Consider the following 23,888-nt stretch of genomic DNA (forward strand, 5'->3'; position numbering starts at 1 on the left):
TACATTGCTCTGATCCCAATGTAGGTAGCTAAAGTACTTGAAAATCAGAAGTAACGACGGTACCACAAACACCCAGACCCAAGACAACACAGTAAACTAATGAACTTTTTCTACGTCAACTCGGCCGGGAATCGAACCCGGGACCTCGGAGTGGCGTACCCATGAAAACACAATACCCGACCACGGAGGTCGTCATCGTAGAATATGAATATATTTACAAATGAACTTAATTTTTTTTTTTAATTACGTTAATGTAAGACCTCTTTATATACCATTGGTGTGTATTTCAGCCCTTAGGGTAGAATATCCAGAAACGCTTAAATTCGAATCAAGTCATTTTTAATCGGTAGCCCAATAATAAAATTTCGAACTTTTAACTTCAAATTGACGGACTTCCAGACTATCCTATATACGAAATGTCACCCCTATTTCCCTCCTTAGGCGTGAAATATCCAGAAAAAAAGTTTCATGTTTTCAATTTTAAAAAATGATGGACTGTCATCAAAACTTTCAATCCTTATTTCAACCCCTCAGAGGTAGAATATCAAGAAACGCTTAAATACATATTTACTAATATTTAATTAGTAACATAAAAATAAAATTGCATGCTTCTAACTTAAAAAATGACGGACTTCCAGACTAACCTATATAATAAATGTCAACCCCTATTAAACCATAATAAATAAAAAAATATAAACATTAAAATCATATTTTCGATATTGAATAATTTTGAATAATTCAGAGACAAAATAAGAAACTTAATATTCCAGCTGTACCATGCTGCGAGCATTCGACACAAACACTTTTTCCCTCCTAAATCACTGAGTACGAATAACATGTAAATAAAACCGATGACATAACTACTTACAAGGTCAAGAAGGTGATGTAAATTGATCACATTTTTTTGTGAAGGGCATCACCTTTACAGAAAAGGAGGTGAAGGTATCAAAGAGGTAAATCGTTGGACACTGAGTAATAGTTGTCCGTAAGATGAATAGCGGTTAAAGGAGGTAGTTCCTAAAAGCAATGCCTTGTTTTTCGGTACACGGTACATACGTATATATGTATTATGAATTCGACTGCTCAGCATTCCATTTAGACATTAAATATGAACAAAGGGGAAATGTATATGTATGTAGAAATAAACAAACATAAAATACTTTTTCTCTTTTTTTTTAACCGATTTTCTTTTTTTTCGATAGAGATTAATGTGCTTTATACTTATTAATGGTAGATGAAAAATGTTCAAAACATTCATATATATTTTCCTAAACTTTTTAATTATGACAATTAAGCAATTAATTATGCTCGAATTTCGACCACAGCGTTTTTATGTTTCCAAAGATATCCTAAGGATATTTTTATTAACCGCCGAGCAAGAGAATCATAGAGATAAATTATGATTATAAAAATTTACCTTTTTATATTTTAATTAATCTCGAGTACTTTCTTGTTCGGTAGCGCAAGAAAATCTCAAGTTATCCTACTTGTATTAGTATATATTCTGACACGTATGTTGTAACCCTTAGTGGTGGAGCGCAGTGATATAAGTTCCTTCATTAAGTACAGGAATACTATATTATATACGCAACAAAATTCCCAGAACGTGAGTCATAGTCTTACTACATACATTTTTAATAAAGTATATCCTCTCTAGCATATTATAAATAAGTCAAACTAGATGTTTATAATGTATTATATTTTTGATTAAAATATATGTTTACAAATATAAATATAGCAATAAATTGCAGCAATCGTCTTTAAATAATATTATTTAATTATGTTAAATTATTCAACATCAACTTATAATTTTATAGGTTATTTTTAGTCTTGTTAAATATGCTATATTGTGTGATACAAGTTTATTTTGCAGTTCACATGCTTCGACATTGGTTTTTGGTTATAAAACGATTCTTCTATTTGTTATATTATCGCAAACGAATCAAAAAGTAATCGGTGCCATCAGCTGTTTTTCAGTTCTATCAACACAACGATTCAGTTGCGATTCGATCGAAGTTACATCGAAATAGAATCGGGAACATATCGCAATCGTTATAAATTAGTAATATTGACACCTGGAATTTACGATGATACGTTATTTTAGTGCGTGTATCTGTTGAATGTTGTAATTAATTAGTATAATCAATGGTACATTTTTTGATGAGTGTGAGTTTGTTCTTGCAGAATAACTCGACTGTATTGATCTCGAATTTTATTTCATGGAGTATTGTTCAATGAAGTTATTACTATCGTTTTTCGTAAAACCCTTGAGACCTAACGACTGTTTTTTGAATTTAGTATTTTTGTGGCTTAGTTGTGCCAAATGATTACAGATTTAACTATCCGAATGTTACTTATGATGGATATAAACTAAGTTATATTTATATAAAAATCTCGATTAATTGAATAATTAAATTATTATATCAATAAAAGTAGTGCGTCGAAATATTATTTGTTTGGGCTTAAATAAATGAATTATCTTAGGAATATATGTCTAGCTGATATAAATACAGTAGGAAAATTAATTATCAGTAGTGTTTGTTCAGAGACAAAATTCCTTTGCCATCTTAAAAGCTTTATCGTAAAGTAAGCCATTAGACATAATTTCTCATTTTATATAAAATGAGGTACTCGTCCCGGCTTTACACGGGTACAGTAATGGTCTATATAAACCTTTTATATTGAAATAGAAACATAAAAAGAAAAAATCTTGTTTGTTTTCCAGCTAGGAAAGCGATCTGACAATTTAAAACTATCTGTAAACATTTGAAGGCGATACAGAATAACTAGATAGCTCAGAATTATTAGATTAAGGGGACTCATAGTTTATTTGAAAGCCAGATAAATAAATAAATATATATATAAATATTGGACAACATCACATTCATTACTCTGATCCCAATGTAAGTAGCTAAAGCACTTGTGTTATGGAAAATCAGAAGTAACTACGGTACAACTCGTGACGTCTTGTGACAGACGTGATGACAAATGAATTGCCACTGAAATCTTTTGGGAGCTCTTTCTTTTTCAGCTGTGACGCTGTCAAAACTATGCTAGATATTAGATTAACAATATCTTGTTACTCATTTAGCAAGCTACGAACAACGGGTATAGTCGGCTTAGAACCTAATGCCACATCTTATATAGGGACCTAATATTTTTCTCTAAATTGCATTGTTTTTCATCATAACTTCCTTTTATAAAAAGTTTTTTATCATTCGTTAACTATAGTGATTTTTTCTTATTTTCAAAGTTATTGATTAATTGCTGTAAACGGACAATAATTATAATGTCCAGTCATTAAGAAACTATATTTAAATCATTGCTACAACATCGAGGTAAAAAACCTGAAAAAAATAATAATAGATCTTACACAAATAATTTTTTCATAGTTATTATTGAATCATTTATAAAAGAGGTCATCGATGTTTGATCAATGTTGATAATTCTTTGTTTGTTGAAAATTTATTGCACTTTAAACGATAAGCCCTGCAGTATCAAGTTAGTCAGACAGCGGTATTTAGTTTCAAGAGGACTTAGAGTCGTTCATCGATTTTTGAAGTACAATTTTTTTGATATATATAACGGAGCGCGGTTACTTTGGTTGTTGATTTGGATAATTAATGAATCGAGTGGTTGGCAATAATGTTTGATGGCTGATTTACTTTTAAGAGCGGGTCACCCCGAATGGAGTTGTAAGTGTCATGACAACGCGAGTCGTTATGTTTTGACAAGCTACTCGAATGCAATGGTTGCTTGCAAACCCATTTGCTCTTAATCGAGATGAATTATTGTAATCTTTTGATATTATTGTGGTGTGCGATTATTGAATCAATTAATACAGTGATTAGACGATATTATATACGTTTTTTTTTGTGAATATCTCCATTGCACGCCCATATAGTCGTCCAAATGTCGGATCAATTCCCAAACCCAACTGTTCGGCATCCTGGTCCTCCGACATATATATAAATTCAAAATTGATTTGAGTCGAAGCTCTTATTCCGATATTTCGACTTCTTAAATATAACTTTTAATATTTTTATTTTATTACTTGGAATAGAATTAAATATATTTTTTTAAATACAATATGATACTGGTTATAGGATTAGTAATGATTGAACATTACGCAGGCCAAACTAAATTAAGATTTTTTTTAATTTAAATTATACATCGTCCTGATGCGTGTATTCACTCTAGATGTGACAACATCTTTACTCATTGGTTTGCGATTATGAAACACCTTTTAAACCAGAAAAGAAAATTGTATTTTGTGATAATATTTAATATAATGCGTTTATAATCCCTACATAATGACTTTGCCAATTATACTAATTCTAATAAATAAAAAATAAATAAATAAAAACTTGAGACTATTAACATTTAAGATTAGGTACTACCGCCAGATTTCGACATAATTAAGAATAATATAATATAATAATCTATACATATAATAAAATTGGAATGTCTGTTTGTAATATTAAAATAATCGTTTTTTACTAAATGCACCGTACATATATCAAAATAACATTTTTTTAAAATTTTGTCAGTCTGTCTGTCTCTCTGTCTCTCTGTCTGTTTGTTCCGGCTAATCACTGGAACCGCTGGACCGATTTTCACGGGACTTTCACTGGCAGATAGCTGATGTAATAAGGAGTAACTTAGACTACAACTTTTTGTTAAATTCAAACGCGCACGAAGTCGCGGGCACAGCTAGTATTTAATTATAGCACCGCCCACCTCATATTCTCTGAGCCATCATAACCTACACCGTTGGTTGCCTGGAAGAGATCGCTATGTCGATATCTAAGGTCGCCAAAAATGTACGCGTCTTTTATTAAGGCTGGATCTATGTTGTATTTACTTATTTTCTCTGTGTGGTGTACAATAAAGTATAAAGTAAAGTAAGATATTGAGGGTACTTATTTGTACAACCAAGCGAAGCCTAACCAACAAATTCTGAAAAAGATATATGAACAATTGCCAAGATGCGTTGCCAATGCCAAGTTATATATGTTTTTAACCGACTTTAAAAATCAAGCATGCTCTAATTATATTTGTTTCAAACTTGGATCGCGATTTCTTTTTTTTTATTCCTATATAATTAATTCGATTAAGAATAGAATATAATACAGTTCAACAATTAACAAGCTTATCTAAACAACTAATTTAGGTCGCGGCTTACTTTAATTGCTTTTTTTATTTCAAAATTATAAACGTAATAATTCGATTAATTTGTTATCTTTCCTTACCGTTTATTAATTCAGGTTAGCAATTATCTCTATGTTACGCACTATTAATGCCCTTGTCATATATTAATTTTACGTGTTAAAACTTAAGTTTAAAATTCACTAGGATTGATTGTTTAATACACGGTTTCTCATTAACATGTTTTGGAGCGAATTTTTATTAAAAAAATAAAGTATCAGATGCCCGACTGATTCTCAGGTAAGATTGGCGAACAGCGCGGGAAAATTTTATCGCGCACAAGTGTGTGGGCAAACAATAAACTAAAACGTAAACACTGCCATTATCCAAACTTCGGTGCTAATGAGAATTTCTTGACGGTTTTTTTTAAGCTGGCAAATCGACGTCCTCATCACCACCCGTCGATATTGTTATATAAGGAGTATTAACCATTTCTAAAATCCTCACTTTGGGAACTAAGTATGTCCCTTGTGCCTCTAGTGAAATCGATAACTGTAACTGTGTCGATTTAAATAAACTTTTTGAATACACGTGCCAATCTACGGTCTATTTCAAAGTGCAAGCGTAAATAGTTCACTGTACACAAAATACACGACGGCTGGTCTAATTTATATTTCTTAAGGATTGCGAAATGTCCTACGGAAACAACATTTCATAGCGATTTCATAAAAAAGTGTCATTTTAAAGTTTAAATCATTTTCGTATCAAGACAGCAGCTGAGAGATAATTCATTTTAATATGGTGCTTAGTAATCCGGTCTCTAAAGTGGTATAGAATTATTACGTATTGTTTACTAAAAGCGGTCTGTATTGATCGACGCCTTCGGCACAGTCAAAGATATTGACATCCGATATTAAATATTTTCAATTAATAATAATTCGTTCTTCATTTGACTGCAAAAAGATTGTAGTTGTTTTTCTTTTTAAATGTTTATTTTTTACTAAAAGAATCTCCTATCTAAGTAATTATTAAAATATTTATTATATTTTATTATATTAAATTATTAATAAAAACATGTTGCTGATATAAAATTGAAATGTGTATTTTGTGAAAACAAATTAAACTGAGTGCTCTGTGGAATATAATGTATTGTTAGACGAAAGAACATACGAATTAATATATTTGATCACCATGCAACTTTTATATAAATATATTTTGGTTTAAGCCTATTTGCATTATAGATGTGTGCATCTTTATAAAACATAAACGACATACGACAAATGAAACTGTTTTCGGTAAATTTATTCTTACTTATAATTTAATTTGCATATTTTACAAAAATTTTTTTTTAATATTACTTTTTTACGTAATTGTATTAAATGAGCAAAACATAGTTTTAATAGCATTGTTTGATAAACTGAAATGAATAAGTATATTAACATAATTATATATGAAATACACAAATGTTTGCGTGCAATGGTGCGACATAGAATGGACACAGATTAGCATAAAAGTGATTAAAAAAATATTTTAAAATGAGAACACTGTTCAAAAGTAAAGTAACAGCCTCTGAATGACCTAATGCTGGGCTTATAAACAAAAGGTGATCTACTAAAGTTCTACCACAGGTGATCCATTAAACCGAATTGGAGCGTTGTCTAATAATCTCCAATCTTCTACGAAAGTGGAAGGTCATTGCTCAGTTATGAGACATTTACGGGATATTACTATTATCATTTTTATTAATTATTTAGAGTCGATCTTCACCGCCAGCGCTTGCCTGTAATATAACAGTCTATGATTTGATTTTGAGCATACGCCTATGTAATGTCCGATTCTTTTTTTCGGTTCAGGTTGTGCACTGTTATGCTGAGCATTCTTGTCAATCACTTATGTAATACTCGAATCTGAACTCTAACACTGTAATAATACAGCTGAATGTTCCCGATGAGGACTGCCCTCTATTTAATACGAGCACGTGTGTAAAATAATTCTTGTGACTCAATTGAATATTTGCATAGAGTCTTTATAATCTTGTGAACTAAAAAATGTTATTGAAAGATAATATTAGCGATAGATATGTAAAATATTTTTCCTCTTATTTCGATGAAGTAAAGAAGAAAAATCATTGGTATTATAAAGCACTTAAGACTTTTTGTGTTTGCTTATTTGCTTAGCTCTATTTAAATTGAATGATTTTTTTTATATACCTTTAAATACATACTTCATACTACATATTAGATTTTTGGGGTCGATTCCTACTCTTAGAAACCAGGTAAAACCTTCATCCTGCTAGTTATCCGGGCTAAGATTATAAAAGCGAAAGTAGCTCTGTCTGTCTGTTACTCTTTTAAGATCAAACCGCTGAACTAAGGAAGCTTGAACTCCAGGGTCCCAGTCACTAGGCTACTTTTTTACACTTAACACCTGACGATCAACCTTTAAAACGTGAGCGAAGCTACGGGCAACAACTAGTATACTATATATTAGACTAGAAGACTAGTTTTCGAATGCTATAGTGTGTATAGATGTATACTCGTAGACACACGATTGCCTAATACTAATGAATACTAGGCCATTCTTGTTGAATGTTGCAATCTAGAAAGGGTTTAATGTTTTATTACACAATGGCAAAGAGACGAATACTTTGTGGTCGTAAAAATTGACCACATCACAGTATAACAGCCTTGAAGGCTGAGTGAAAGTAAAACGTCTACTTCCATGTTACAAAGCCTTCCGTTTTCAAGCGCTTTATGAATCATAACATGCGTCAGTGCAATTTCTTTGTAAATTTTATTGATTGATACGTTTTATATTAGTAAAGTAAGAAAATGTACTGCTCGACTTAGGCCTCCTCTCAGTTCGTGAAGATGGTTTCGAATTTATTCCACCGCGGTTCTCCAATACAGTTTGCTAGATATATATTTAGTAGATTTTCATCAGAATTATGAACATAAACCCGTGTTGCTTGGGTTTTTTTGGATAAGATTCACTGGGCTATCTCGGCTCGTAGAATGAGTGAACCGTTCAAATTACTGGTAAACTGGATAAAACGACATATATTCCAAGGTTGGCGGCGCACCGACCGGTGACTTTAAACAAAGGCGGACACTCATTATTAGGAGGTCCATTCGCTTGTCATCCTGCATTTAAAATAATTATAAATATATATAAATTTACACAAGTCTTACCTACGTATTATGCGATCTATTTTAAATATATTTTTGGTTCACTAAACAACACTAATTAATATTGTTGTGTTCCAGTTTGAAGGATGGTTGAGGTTAAATCCGTCCGTTTACAAGCGATGACTTATAATATACGTCAATTAAAATCATGTTTAAACTTCATTGATTTTTTTTAACAATATTAATAATTTCAAAATTTCAGTCTATTTGGACAAGAGCTATAATTTCTAAATTTCTAAGGTCGTCGTAAGTCTTTGGCTCGTGGTGACCCCTAACCAATCACACCCTTAGCCAAACCCAATCTCAAGCCAGTCCGCCTACGTATTAAAAATAAAATATTCATATATATCGTATAGTTTATTCAAAATCAAAGTAAAATCTTATTTATATTAAAGACTTACATTTGCTTATTGATTGTATAAATATCAACCAATCAAATGTCCGAATATAAATATCTCGAATACGAGAAAAGCTAGCGAAATGTACTCAGCGAGATTGCTGTTTTATTTCCGACAATGTTTGTCCTTTTTTTTACATCGCCATTGTGTCACAAATCTTGGGAACTAAGACGGACCCAGACGGGCTAGCGCAAAGCTAACACCAACATTATTTTACATTATTATTTAGCTCGCAGTGTCACTACCCTTTTTAATTTTACATTCATAATGGAAGATTATTTTTCAAAGAAGAAAATGTTCACGATAGCTTCAAATATTTTAGTAACAAAATCGAATACGGTGTGTTTTTTTTTGTATAAATATCATTTGTCAAGGTGATCCGTTGATGGTATCTAAACGAAATTTTATTCACATTATTTTAATTTTTAATATTAAAAATGTTAATATATTGCGACTAAAAAAAAATTAACATCAACCTTAGCTTGGAATGCTTTGGCTGACTGGCTTACGATTTGTTGTTTAGCTGAAACGAATAAAAAAAAAATTCTTTGTTTAATAATAGTAAAGTTTTTATTTAATATTTGTTAAATTGAAACTATTAAAAATTTTGTAATCTCGATTTTATTGTAATCAACGAAACCATTACAAAATTTGATCTCAATTGCCTGGGTCGAACTGGTTTAACGTTTAAGATGCAAGATTTGACGCAAACCCACTGACAGCGGAGTTCATTGAGAGCGTTAAAATGTTTTTTATTTTGACTAGTGTTTCGAGTATTATTTATTTTTACCGTTTTTTTATTGGTTAACCCGAAGCTACTAAATAATAAAAGGTTCTTTTTTTACATGCTCAGAAGAAAAAGGCAACATTTATCTTTGCATATTTATATATAAATCTGCTCGTTTAAATTGAAAATATAAAATACAATATATTTATTTTATTTATTGTTAGAAATGAAAAGTTGTTAATAAAATTAAATGCTCAGACATCTCATTTGTTTGATATTTGAAAGGCAATGTCACTGCATTGTACAAGTAATCACCTTAGAAGCTATACTTATAGTTTTTCTTCTTTAATATTGAACTAGTTGTCGCCCGTGGTTTGGCTCGCGTTGCAGAGCGTGGTCATCAGGCGTTAAGTACAAAAAAGTAGCCTATCCTTAGAGTTCAAGCTTGTTTCATACCAAATTAATCAAATTCGGTTCTGTTTTTCGGTCGTGAGAGAGCAACAGATAGACATACATCTGGATGTCTGTCTGTTGCTTTCGCACTTATAATATTAGTATAGATTAAAAAATAAAAAAGTGAGAAATTATGTCTCCTGAATCCTGTTGCTAAACTTACATTACGCCAATGTTGAATTCGTTACTACTTTTTCGAACCTACCTAACGATATATTTTACTAGTAATCCGTCTCATCTAGAATAGGGGTATCTATCTACGTTTATAATTTTTTTTTATTGGGGTCACGAACGTTCGCGATCGTTCACAGAACTCACTAAAGTTTTATCACAAACGGAATAATGGTTTAAGAACGCATAGAGAAATGTTAATTTTTACATAGATTTGTACAATTCTATTATTATTTTTCTACCGTTACTTAATGTTGGTTTTTACGAGACGTTTAGTCGTAAAACAAATTAACCATTAATTCATTGATACGTTTAAATTATGATGCGTTTTGGTGCGATTCCTGTGTTTGAAATTGATTCAATTTTTTTAATCGCCGATAAGTACACGACATTGTTGTGTAATAGAGTACCTAATCAGTTTTTTTTGGAGACGGTGTTCATATTATCTAAACAAATTTACCTCGCCTTGTTTTAGTTAACACCGATTCCAAAAACAACTGATTAGCTTTCGTAAATATTAAACATAGTTTTCGTCGTAAATTTTCGACAAAACGTTTTTATAAAAATTAATTTTGTATTTATTTTTATATAGTTTCCAGATTCTATACATATTTTATTTTATTTAGAGAAACGTAGTTATTTTTTTTTTAAATTTTATTATATTATAGATTACATTTATCTCGATGTAGTCATGACATTTATTATTACGATTATTATTAAGTATAAATTAGCGTCTAGCCTATGACAGCAACAGAGACCAAGTTACAATTTTTTAAAGTTATATAATTCAAACTATCGAAATAATTTAAAAAAAAAAGTAATAATAAGGCTATAGAAAAAAAATACCCTTCGTGGTGGATGATAAAGTATTACAATTATTATTTTACTCAAGTGTTTTAAAAATAAAAGTCAATAGATAGTTATATAAAATTGCACGTATTTAATATTTTAATACTTTACCTATTTAATTACCCTTAAAATAGAAATAAATAATGACAGATTATAATTATAAATGATATTTAATAACAAAGATGATCTTTGATTTTTATGTTTTAAATTTCTTTTTAATCAATTGTTAAGGTGATAAACACATATACCAAAACAAGTACTTTATATGAAAATAAATCAATTTGACATTATTGATATTACCAAGTGTGTGTATTATATACATTATATTTTCTGTTTATATATATTATTTGTTATTATTGTTTATGCATATAAAAATAATAAATTAAATTGTAATTTTACTTAAAGGAAATTTTAAAACTACTTTTAGTGCTGTAGAATTTATTTTCACGTGCACAAAATAGGTACGCAATATTTAAGCTCAAACTTTAAATTAGTCAGTTTTAATATTTAGTTGCAAGATTTTAACCCGATAAACTTTTCATAATTTGTAAAAAAAATGCACTTCGTTTGTTTCAGTAACGAGATCATGATAAAAATTTGAAAAAAATATTTAGATATAACTTTAATTACTCTACGTTTTAGAACCGAATTTGCAATGAATTCAATTCATTTAATCGCCAGCTTATTTCTCAGACGTATATTATTTTGATAAATTTTCCAAATATTAATTATATTAATGATACATAGTTTAAAAATATTCCAGAAACTGTGTTTTCGACATAATAAATTTCGGCACTTTTCACTAATATTTTCTTATACACATATTTGTGTTTAAAATAATTGGTATGATAAAAAAAAATCAAAAGTATATTTATGAAATGGAAACTCATAATTAAACAAATTACTCGTCTTAATTTCATACTAAATACAATTAACCCAAATTCGCAACAATATAAACATAAATATAACAACAAAACAATGAATTAATTATCGTAACAAATTATCTTACAATATCAGAAAAAGCTTACCTTATCAATATAATATACAATTTATATTCCGATTCGTGCTATCCATTCATCACTTAACATCAAAACACCGTTTCGATCAACCAATATACGTGTAATACATTCGACAGTTTACTGTGCACTGCAACCGTGCTGCGGTTAGCAAAAATGCGCGAGCGCAAGGCCTTGCGAAAACCAGCGTACACGGACCTCTGATCTTTGCCAATCTTTTAACAAACAGTTCATGGCTTACAGAGGTGGTAGATCTTATATATGGTAGAATTTAGTGACTTGTAATGATCACTTCAGTGTCTCAGTTCAGTGATTGGGTATTTTCTTATTTAAAATGGTACATTTAACTATTACGGGTATCTAGGTTGAAGTTTTTATATGGTTATGCGACCGTTACGTGTAAGTGATCATGAAATTCTTCGCATCATACTTAAATCCTTACCTACATAGATAATTGCATAATAACAAAATAGATTGTTAAACAATAAGAACGAATAAACACAATAAGGACAAGTTTCAAAACGTTTTTTCTTTTTGTTTTTAAGGCATTTTTGTGGAAAAAAATATAATAAATATCGAAACAATATCGTTTTCCGTTTCGAATTTTTACGTTTGGACCGATAATTATTGTTTTAATATTCGCAAATAACCAGTGTTTGTTCGTTTTTATAAATGAGAAGAAAAAAAAAATTGATTTGAATTGATTTAAATACATTTTTAAAGTTGCATTTTGAAAAAATCTAAAAAACGTGATGACTCAAAAATGGTTCAATTTTGCATTATGCATATTGGGGTTTAAACTATCGCAAATAGTCACCCCTATCACCTCTACCAATAACCCTGCATATATATATGAAGAAGGATTACATACATAGTATAAAATAAGAAAAACAAACAGTAGCTATATATATTCCATGAGATATATAATATTACTAGCTGTGCCCGCGACTTCGTTCGCGTAGTTGTCGGAAACACTATCATGATTATCGTTTGATTGCTCACGTTGGTTTTTGTTATTATAATCGTCAATAAGATTTAATAATATGTTTTACAGTACTTTAGCGTAGATTATATTTTTAGTTTTATTTTCTTGTGGTAGAAGAACATACTGATTTTGCCCGCAACCCGATCTTGACAACGCGACATATAGTTGGCCGTGTGAAAAGCAGTCTTGACGTAAATCGATTCCTACGTGTTTAAATGTTTGGCCCTGTGATTTATTAATGGTTACGGCAAAAGATAACTTAATGGGAAATTGAATTCTTTTAAAATTAAAAGGTAAATCATTTGGAATCATTGGGATGCGAGGTATAAGCACTGTTTGACCAACTGCCGGACCAGTCAAAACTTTTGCAACGATCACGTTATTCCGAAGAAATTTTACTTGAAGGCGGGTCCCGTTACATAAATTTGGTGGTTTAAGATTTCTGAGTAAAATTATCGCAGCACCTATTTTTAACTTCAGGGAATGTGGTGGAAGGCCGCTCGGGTTTAAAGAATTGAGAAACTCTTGTGGGTAATGGACAGCATCTTCTTGATCCATTACATTATCAATAGATGTGTAGGTAGTTATATCGCCTGGAAGTTTAGTTAAAATTAGGTCGTTAATTTCGTCAACGCTACTATTTCTCGCCGCCAATATTGCCCTTTGACACATCCATTGGTAATCTTTATTTTCTATTTCGACGATATTAGGGTAAACTTTTGATATTAAATCCTCTATGCTAGTCACTTTTTCTCCTAAATCGCGATCAATTTCAATTTTATTTTCAGAATGAGGTACTTTTCCATCTCCTATTAAAAGTAACTTTGAAGGAAAATTTGTACTTCCTCCCCCCAAATGTGCTCTCATATTCGTAGATAGTTTTAAGGTATGGACAAATTTCCATAACGGTGAACTTTTAAGGCAAGACCTTACAATGTCTGCTCTTGTTCCTCTTAAAATTACCGGTAAAGTTTGTCTAAATAAATTACCAACATCTGTGTTTTTATTGCTTATTGTTATACGGTCAATTATGACAACCCTTTTCTTAAACATAAAAGAAATATTGTACAATAGTGTACGATTGCGAATATTTTTTTTGTTAACAATTCGATGCAGGTGTAACGACATCTGGATGTAAGACAAAAGAAAAAGTCAATTGTAAATAAATAAATCACAAACAAAATTCATACTCTGCCAAAACAAACAAAACGTTCAACAGAAAATGTAATAGTAAATCTGAATGACTTTTCTTTGTCTTGGATTAGGAGAAAAGTTCATGAATTGTAATACCTGACGGTAGACATGTTTGCTTAAACACTCAATTTTGATTCCAATTTTCTGTCATTATATAGGACCACTATGTACGTATAGGGTTTAAAAAAACATCAAGAAGAAGTGTATTTATCGATAGACCAGATTTACAAATTTGGAGTATATCATATATTTACAAACCTACCTTGGCTGACACCGCCTCCAAAAATAACAATAATTTTAACTATAATATGTTATCGTAATAACTTTGCTGACTTTTAAATAGTCTAAATATTTTTAATTTCATTTTACATAGTATAAATCTAAAAAATATTGTGATCATTGTTTGTTATTCATAGGTTTGTGTTAAGTTAGATTTAAAGTGGGTAGGTACATACTTATCTCCTTGCGTGGAAACACAGAACGTACCTACATATTGGTAAGTAGAATAAGTTACTTGATTATTAAGTTGTAGAATAATAAGCAATTATTTTTTACTTTTTAGAGCATATTATTTTTTTTCTCTTTTGAAGTCGGTTTTTTTTTGTCAAAATTTTTGTTTCTAAAATATTCGGCCGAGTATCGCTACCGTGCTCCTTAGAATTGTTCCGTTCCCTTCCGTACCGTTACTTTGTCATGGATCCTCTGCTCAGAACCTTACCAAACTTTCACCATAGTACCCTTGAAGTATATCCTTTATAATAAAAAAAGAATCATTAAAATTGGTTGGCACAATTTTGAGTTATTCACTTATTTATCGCGCACATACATAATGCACATTTAAGACTCATATCGTTTTCATAAGGATACCATCATCGTAACAGGATAAAATTAAAATGGGGCCCCACGGGAAGCACTACCTTTCAAACAAAAAAAAATTATCAAAATCCAGTGAAAAGTTATGAGGTAACAGACATATAAAAAAAAAATACAGACGAATTGATAACCTCCTCCTTTTTGAAGTCGGTTGAAAACAAACAATATTAACTTAAACGTAATAAGATAAACAAACCGAACAATAAGAAGTTTAGATTGTTTCTCCTTTGGTGTTATTATTTCATAAGGTGATTATAGTACAACCGTGTTGAATATGCTTGAACGTAATAGAAATTACTTGAAATATTGAACTACTAATTTATTTGTGTAGTCATTTTAAACGATATTCACCTATTTGCTTATTTGCATAATTTATTTTCTCAGTGATGATTAATCTGCATCGGTGAAAGTATCGCTCGCCATTTTGAACTTTTTTACGTGTGTAATGTAATTTTTATACCTTATTTATACCGTGAAACGTTTGAATTGTTTACTTGCAAAGTACGAAGGAATGTTCATTGAAATTTTATCTTATATCGTAAGTTAAAACTACAGCAGATTATGATTTAAATGTAATCGATTTTAAACGATAAAAAATAATGAGCAAATAAGCTGATAACAAAACCTAATTTTGATAAATAATTTAACTATTAAGAATGTTAATTTTTTTAAGTCGTTATGTGCATTGCTACTTCGCAGAACTACACCGCGGGTGAGAGTGGCGAGCGCGGCGGCGGGGCTGACCCGCCTCCCCCTCAGCCTCCGCCGCGCCCCGCCTGCTAGCACACTCTTAACAAATAGATATATAGTGTCACGGACTTTTTTTTTATTATTAAAAGAGGAATATATCTTTCATACACATTTTTTGAGTAACTTAAAACGTTTATGCTGCGCACGCATCGAAAGTCCATAAATGTGAATAATTTTCCCCGTTTTTGCAACATTTCTCACTGTCGCTGCGCTCCTATTGGTCGCAGCGTAATGTTATATAGCCTAAAGCCTTCCTCTATAATTGGACTATTCAACAAAAAAAGAATTTTTCAAATCGGACCAGTAGTTCCTGAGATTAGCGCGTTTAAACAAACAAACAAACAAACTCTTCCGCTTTATATATTAGTATAGATGCACTACAAACAGTTCTTGATGAATATATATTTATTTAAAATAAATGACAAATCTTGTTAATTACTCATATCCACTTGAGTATTCTACTTACTACTAGTTTTATTTCTAGTTATAAAAAGTGATAAAAAGTTGGTCGACATTCAAAATGCATTTTTTACGATAAATAATGAATACGATAAATTGTTCAAGATCTTGAGTTGATTATATCACGTCAATTTAACGTCAATGTCTATATTTCTATGATCGGAACAGGCTGCTGGTGAAGTAGTTTATTGTTAAATGTCAAGCAATGAACAATTAAAAGGAACAAAACTAAAGTTAAATAAAAAACTTGATGTACTCGTTTTAAAGATCTATCGAACGTTACGATTTAAAGGTCTATCGAAGGTAAGTTATTCACCCATTTACTTTTTTAAAAACACAACTTTTATTGCCGGTGACATTTCTTTGTCAGGTGTGTCTGAAGGGATATCACCCATATTAAAAATTTCAGTGAATCCATTATTAGGAGTACATTTAGTAATTATTACTTCTTGCTGTTCCAGTGGTAATTTATCGCCAAGAGATCCAATCGTACGTCTGTCTTAAAAAATTAAAAGGAATTAAGAAAAATCACATTATCTTAATTATAAAATTAATTATTAGAACTTTTTATACTGAATAGTAAAGATTGAATCAATTCTATTATTAGGCGTCGATTAATAATGTTACGCTTAATATAAAGTTCATTGTGCTCAGAATTTAAGGGACGAATGGCAAAGAAAGGATAACATTCTTTTAAAAGTTACAGATTCGAATTGTGAATACAAAGTATGGAGATTAGTCAAAATTTTGTCTAGAACTCGATTGGAACCAACTACCTCATGGGAATTTATTAAAATATGAGTAAAAAAACATATCACAAATACAACACACAAACAATTTAACCGATAATAAATTAATTGCTTATGATGCATTCAATATAATCAAAATTTTTTAAAAGACAAAAATATTCTTTTTTACATTTTAGTACATAGTACTCGTATTTTATTTAAATGTCTTCTTAACGGATAATGGTGCATTATTTATACATAATTTATAATTAATATAAAACTCACATAAACAAACATTCTAATGCCGTTAAACATGAAAAGGATCGTATAGTCAAATGTGCAGAATTACTTCGAAACGACAAAAATAGCTATACATTACGAGTCACGATTTAGAACATACTCGAATAATGCAAAATTCCAAATTGTCGAATAAGAATCAAGTTGAGTCAATCAATAAATGAAGGCTTGTATCCTTTGATTATTATAACGTTTTCCTTATTCATCGAGGCATATCAACTAAATTGGTATTTTTTAAATAATTGATTTCGTCCTTCTATTAAAATCGATCGGGCTATAATTGAACGTGTTCCATACATAAAAAAAAAACAACAATTTATTTAATCCTTGTTGATTATCACTCTCACTGACTTTTTTACATAAATTATTAGGCATAGTTGTGATCACTTACTATCACTTACTTGGTGGTAGGGCTTTGTGGAAGTCTGACTGGGTAGATAACATCCACGTCATTTTTTCTACCGCTAAAAACCAACAAATCTGACCACTTACCATCAGGTGGTCCGTTTTTTCGTCCACCTAACTATTTTATGTATAAATAGATCATTGTCCTCAATATGGCCATGAGGCTTAAACTGTCACTAAAAAGTCTAATTAGATTGTTTGAGGTTAAATTAGACAACCAAAACTTAGTTTATTGTTTCTATAATTAACAAAAAGGAAGCTTCCTTTTACATAAAATACAAAATAAAATAAACGAATTGCTGGTTAAAACCTGGGCAATCATCACTGAGTTTCCATGTGCCTAATTTGTATTAATATTCCATCTTATATTTACTGAGCACGAAAAGTCCGTGAAGGAAAACATCCTAATTATATTCTGCTATATGAGTATCCATTAATCCGCATACGAGCGGCCTGATCGAATAAGAGGAGAGTTGGTTCAACATATTATATTGGTATTGGTATTGGTGGTATATTTACAAGCTTTTTCTAAATAGTTTAGTATGTAGTGTATCAATAAAATGTTCTTTAAAACATCTAGACAAGGCCAGTGCAGATCCTGGCATATCGCTGGCAAAGTGCAGTAAAGAACATGCTAGAATTTGAGCACTGATGCTCAAAGTATACATTGTGCAAATATGTTAGGGATTGACGGAATAATATGATATAATGCATTTTGATGATAAGATGCATTTTGCAGTCCAAATGTTTTTATGATTTGTCAGCGATTGCAATAAAATCTCGCAATAGTTGTCTGATTTTTGTATTCACTTTAAATTCAAAGTATAATTTTAAAAGTTGTTAACATGTACACAACATTACATATAAAACTATGTCATGGTAATCAAAGTTAATTCAAACTGAATTGATTTATTAAATAAAACATTTAGTTTGTGATACTAAAGATTTAAATAATAATTTTTCTTAGGAAAAATGTACAATTTCGACAATATCATGTCACTTCATTACAGAATGTCCTCATCTGCTAATATAATAAAGTTTTGGCCACATACAATAACAGGACTGGTCAAACCACATAATTATGACACCCCTTGGGAATGCCATTCAAATCAAATCAAATCAAATCAAAAATCTTTATTCAATATAGAAGTGTTTACACTTGCTTATTGATTGTCAAAAATCTACCACCATTATTTGAAGAAACTGCTCAAAACTGCTACGAAAGCTCGTATTATAAACTGGTTTCCTCAGATATAATTTTCAACTGTCTTCTGCAACACCCTTAAATTAGACCCCGATTCTACTCCTATATATTCCTTATACCCAAAAATTTAAATGAAGTAAATATAATTATAATATTATTGGTCTAGATTCTAATTATTTCGACCCATATACAGGCTTCCTCGAGTACAAAATATTAATTTGGATCGTTTTTATTTCAACTATGACTTTTCCTAAATATCCTGAATAATTCTATGAATAGATAACGATATGTTATTCCCATTGAAACATATATACTGTGACAATTATAATCAAATCGATTCAATGTTTTTCTATATTATGTTGGCTATGGAATTTTGATACGAGAATTTTCACATAAATGAAACCGCAGACAAGCAACTCTTTAACAAGATAAATGGGTAACAATTTACCTAGAATGGAATTGGGACGTGGCATAAATTTCTCTTGTCAATTCGCCGTTCCAAAGACTATTTTATCGAATTCCTCGGGAGCAAACTTTAAGGTGTTTGACAGATCGTAGAATCCCTAATACAATTAGTTTAGAGACGCTAACTAGTTTCTCCACCCAGAAGTACCTGTCTTTTTATTTTGGAATGGTGTATCAACGGTAGAATTAAGATAAAGTATTCTTTCCAAAGACGGCAACAGCTCGGCGAATGCAACAGGTTAATAAGAAAAACTGTATTGTTATTATAGTTAATATGGTTCATCTTAATTTAAAATATCTATAGTATGTAAAAGTAACACATCATCAGGCTTGAATGAATTCGAATCGAGTCGAAGCGATTTTATGTTTATTTTTTGTTCGTCTTTGATCACATGACAATTTAATGACTAATTTATACATTTTAACGTTTCCTAAAAAGCAACATTGTCAGATTTGATATGTAAACTGCAGACACTTGTACTAGTTCTCGATCTTCGAAATGTAAGTGATAAAATACTCGAACATATTGTACGATACGTAAACACCGCATGGGCGAATAGATCGGTTAATAAATAATAATATATTATTTCTTACAAAATAACATCAAATCAAAATCTTTTTTATACTTATCATCAAGAAGTCGGGACGGTAACACAATAAATAATGAAAATCATCGAATATAACAAATTGCTATATAAATATTAGTTTATATTCCACAAAAGAATAAAACTGGCGACTGTTAGTGGGTGTTCCAATGTTTCTGAAACAAATCAATTTTATTTCTTAGGCAACAATAACGTTTTCGTAAATGTCAAATTTTAATAAACAATTTGTTGGTAAATAAAATAAGCTTTATAATACAAATGTTGTAAAAGAAACGCCTACGACATTGACGTAATGAAATATATTGTTTAAATCTAAGCTAAATATAGAAATGTATTTCTACATATGGTTTAGTAGAACTATTTATTTTGTTTGTTTTCACTTACTTCTCATTGTTTATTATTGTTGTGATCAATTGCGTTTTGTATTATTTTAAGAAGTGAAATTTCAATATCTCTAAAAAGATATCGGTATTTTATATGATAACGTCGGAGTTGAAAGGCACCATTCATTGTTATAATAAGTTTAAGCAAACTAACTCATCCGTCGTTTATCCATACTTTACATTACTCCATAATTTTGATTTTATTAAATACTAGCTGTTACCCGCGGCTTTGCCCGCGTAGAATATGAATATATTTACAAATTAACTTAAAATGTTACGTTAATGTAATACCTCTTTGTATACCACATTGGTGTTTATTTCAGCCCTTAGGGTAGAATATCCAGAAACGCTTAAATGCGAATCAACTCATTTTTTATAAATTTCGAGCTTCTAACTTCAAGATGACAGACCTCCAGACTAACCTGAATACGAAATGTTAACACCTATTTTTCCCTTTAGGCCTTAAATATCAAGAAACGCTTAAATAATAATCAACTCATTTTTAATCAGTGGCACAAAAATAAAGTTTCATGCTTCTAACTTCAAAATGACAGACTTCCAGACTAACCTGAATACGAAATGTTAACACCTATGTTTCCCTTTAGCCCTAAAATATCAAGAAATGCTTCAATACATATCTACTCTTTTTAATCAGTAGCTCAAAAAAATAGTTTCATGTTTCTAACTTAAAAAAATCCATACGAACGTTCAACCCCTATTTCACCCATTTAGGGGTAGAATGTCCAAAATTCCCTCCTGAGTGGGTGTCATGATATGTTATTTTATAAGTGTACAGCTTAAAATATAAGTTTTATGCTTCTAGTTCTAAAAATTCTAAACATGACAATACTTTCAACAACTTACAACCTTTCATCCCCCTTTTCAACCCTTTACAGCACTTTTTTCCAAATAAAAAGTAGCCTATGTCCTTTCTCAGGCTCTAGACTATTTGTGTACCAAATTTCATTTAAATCGGTCCAGTAGTTTTGGCGTGAAAGCGAGACAGACAGACAGACAGAGATACTTTCGCATTTATAATATTAGTATGGAAGTATGGATTGTTATTTCCCTCGCTAGAGAGCTCCGGTAATATCCGCGTCCGATCGCTGCTAAATTCAAAGTGCTACAGGGAGACCCGCGGCCTCCGACGCGCCTGTAGCACGCTCCCGCCGCCCCGGCCGGCCGGTACCACCGCAAACGCTACGTTCCGCAATTTTTAAATCTGTAATATCTTGGAAAAAATTAATTTAAATCATATGCTGTAAAGGGCCACATAGACCAATATTAAATCAACAATGTATTTAAGGTATTTCATTGGATAAGGATTAATGTTGTATAGGTTAAAATCGCTTCGAAAATTAGCCAATATTTGTGGTAAAAAATAAATGACAAAAAAATTTAATTGTGGGTTATCACTAACAGATAGACACATACCATCACCGACTTTTTTGTAGACATTTTTGAGGTGTACAATTCTGTAGTACATTATTTTGATCTATCTAGTAGGTTTCAGTCAGCGTTTACAATGGAAGCGCAAAAAATGTATAAATTTACGACATCATATTAGAAACTTTGAAAATTATCAGTGTTACTTAACTATATTGTCTATGTATTATATACAAAAACCTTCCTCTCAAATCACTATCTATTAAAAAAAACCGCATCAAAATCCGTTGCGTAGTTTTAAAGATTTAAGCATACAAAGGGGCATAGGGACAGCGAAAGTGACTTTGTTTTATACTATGTAAAGACAATAAGCGTTTAAATATTTGCATTGGTAATATACTTACCGTGACTCTTAATATTCGTCATAGTCTGAAGAGTGCGCCGAAAATATTGACACATCACGGATATAGCCTTCGTTTTAACGATGACGATGATAACTTCGCAGGACATTTTTTAATGGTGTACAATTCTGTGTGCAGAGGACTAAAGAAAGAAATATGTTAATTTAATCAAACATCTGAGTGTATCAATTTTAAAATCAATATTAAAGCGAATATACTTAAAGGCAAACAAATATTTGCCTTTAAGTATGAAAGCGTATATTAATTTTTCTAATTAAATTCATGCAATTGTATGTTATTCGCTTCAATATTGATTTTAAAATTGATACACTCAGATGTTTGATTAAATTAACATAATTCCTTTTTTGTAGAAGAAAGTATTGACATTAAAAAAATGCAATGGTGTTAACAGATTTCACTTTGGTTTTCACACCTATTTCAACACTGTCATTTGAACATGAAGTTACATAACAATAACTGTATTTTTAAGTATATGGTCATCGTGTTATTTTAAGTTGAATTTGTAAACATAGATATATATATATTTTGTAAGTTGCACTGCACGCATATTATACCTCTGGTCATTGCTGCCTATAAGAGATATAATATATAATATGACCACCACCTTGGTCAAGTGGCTAGATATTTAGTCGCCACAGATCACGACCTCCTTGTATCAGAAAAAGTTATCGAAAGTTATATCGAATCTCAGTAAAAGCCCGGAGTCTGGGAGTTGTAAGTGTAAACACACCCTCGTAAAGTACGTAAAGCCGTTGGTCTAAACTATTTCTGGTCGTGTTCTATTTGCTTTCTCATCGGTAATGAGAGTGAGGGATGGTGATGGTGATGGTGAGGGAGGTATGTTCAGCTTGGCCAACATCTTTTTTTTTTTTATTGGAGGTGGCAAACGAGCAGGAGGCTCTCCTGATGGAAAGTGACTACCACCGCCCATGGACATCTGCAACACCAGGGGGCTTGCAGGTGCGTTGCCGGTTGCCTTTCAGGAAGGTCAGAAATACGTCATAATATGTAATATAAACAGATCTATACTGTGATATTACTGTATTGTCATTATAAGTAGCTTGATAACATGAAAATAGAATTCCTAGAAATACTAGTATGGAATATACAAAATTTGCTATTTCAGAATATACTTGTACACTTAAATATGTATATCCTTATTCTTATATTATATTAATAACATATTTTTTAGACTTATCTTAGAATCTATTTTACAGATTAAAAATTGAGTTACCCAGTGTATAAAAGCACGAGCCACTTAACATCCCATCCTTTAAGCTGAGTATTGGTGTCGTGTCGCAAAGAATTGTTTAAGAGTATAATACTTGGAGCAAACATGACAATGTTATGTATAACATAATGTAATTTGCCTTTTTTACTCTTTGATAAAAGACTTATAGAATATAAAACAAAATGATTACTACGTTTGACATGAAATTATGAACGTATTGTTCATAATATTTCATACGTGATTATTAAATTCCTTCTAGGATATGTAATTGCAAAGGTATTTCTTTAACGTCGAAAATTTCAATAAAATATACAATTAAAATGCCTCTACCATTAAAAAAATCGTTCAGAATATTTTAAATATTTTCTTTTCTTTTAAATGTTCTCTCAAACCTTTTAAATCATGTTTATTTCTAAGTTTTTTCTTCACGGCTTAAAAGTTTGTGTCGTTTAAATGTGTTGTATATAACTTTGTTTCTACATTAGTTTTGTCATAATGTGTGCAGTTACGAGATTGTACATCGTGAAGGCATTGTCTCGTAAAACCATGAC

The 23,888-nt window shown here is 30.8% G+C and overlaps 2 protein-coding genes across 2 annotated transcripts in view; one reads left to right on the plus strand and one right to left on the minus strand.

Annotated features, from left to right (window-relative positions):
- The window catches only part of LOC113397205 (proton-coupled amino acid transporter-like protein pathetic), a 66,738-nt gene extending 54,628 nt beyond the window's left edge, over positions 1-12,110 (minus strand). Inside the window, exon 1 of the mRNA XM_026635439.2 lies at positions 11,963-12,110. The gene's annotated coding sequence lies outside the window, so the exon portion shown is untranslated. The remainder of the gene's footprint in view (positions 1-11,962) is intronic.
- Positions 1-23,888, plus strand: part of LOC113395457 (proton-coupled amino acid transporter-like protein CG1139) — a 225,368-nt gene that overhangs the window by 45,076 nt on the left and 156,404 nt on the right. The gene's annotated exons all lie outside the window — the stretch shown is intronic.

This window comes from Vanessa tameamea, chromosome 3, assembly GCF_037043105.1.
Source record: "Vanessa tameamea isolate UH-Manoa-2023 chromosome 3, ilVanTame1 primary haplotype, whole genome shotgun sequence".
NCBI lineage: Eukaryota > Metazoa > Arthropoda > Insecta > Lepidoptera > Nymphalidae > Vanessa > Vanessa tameamea.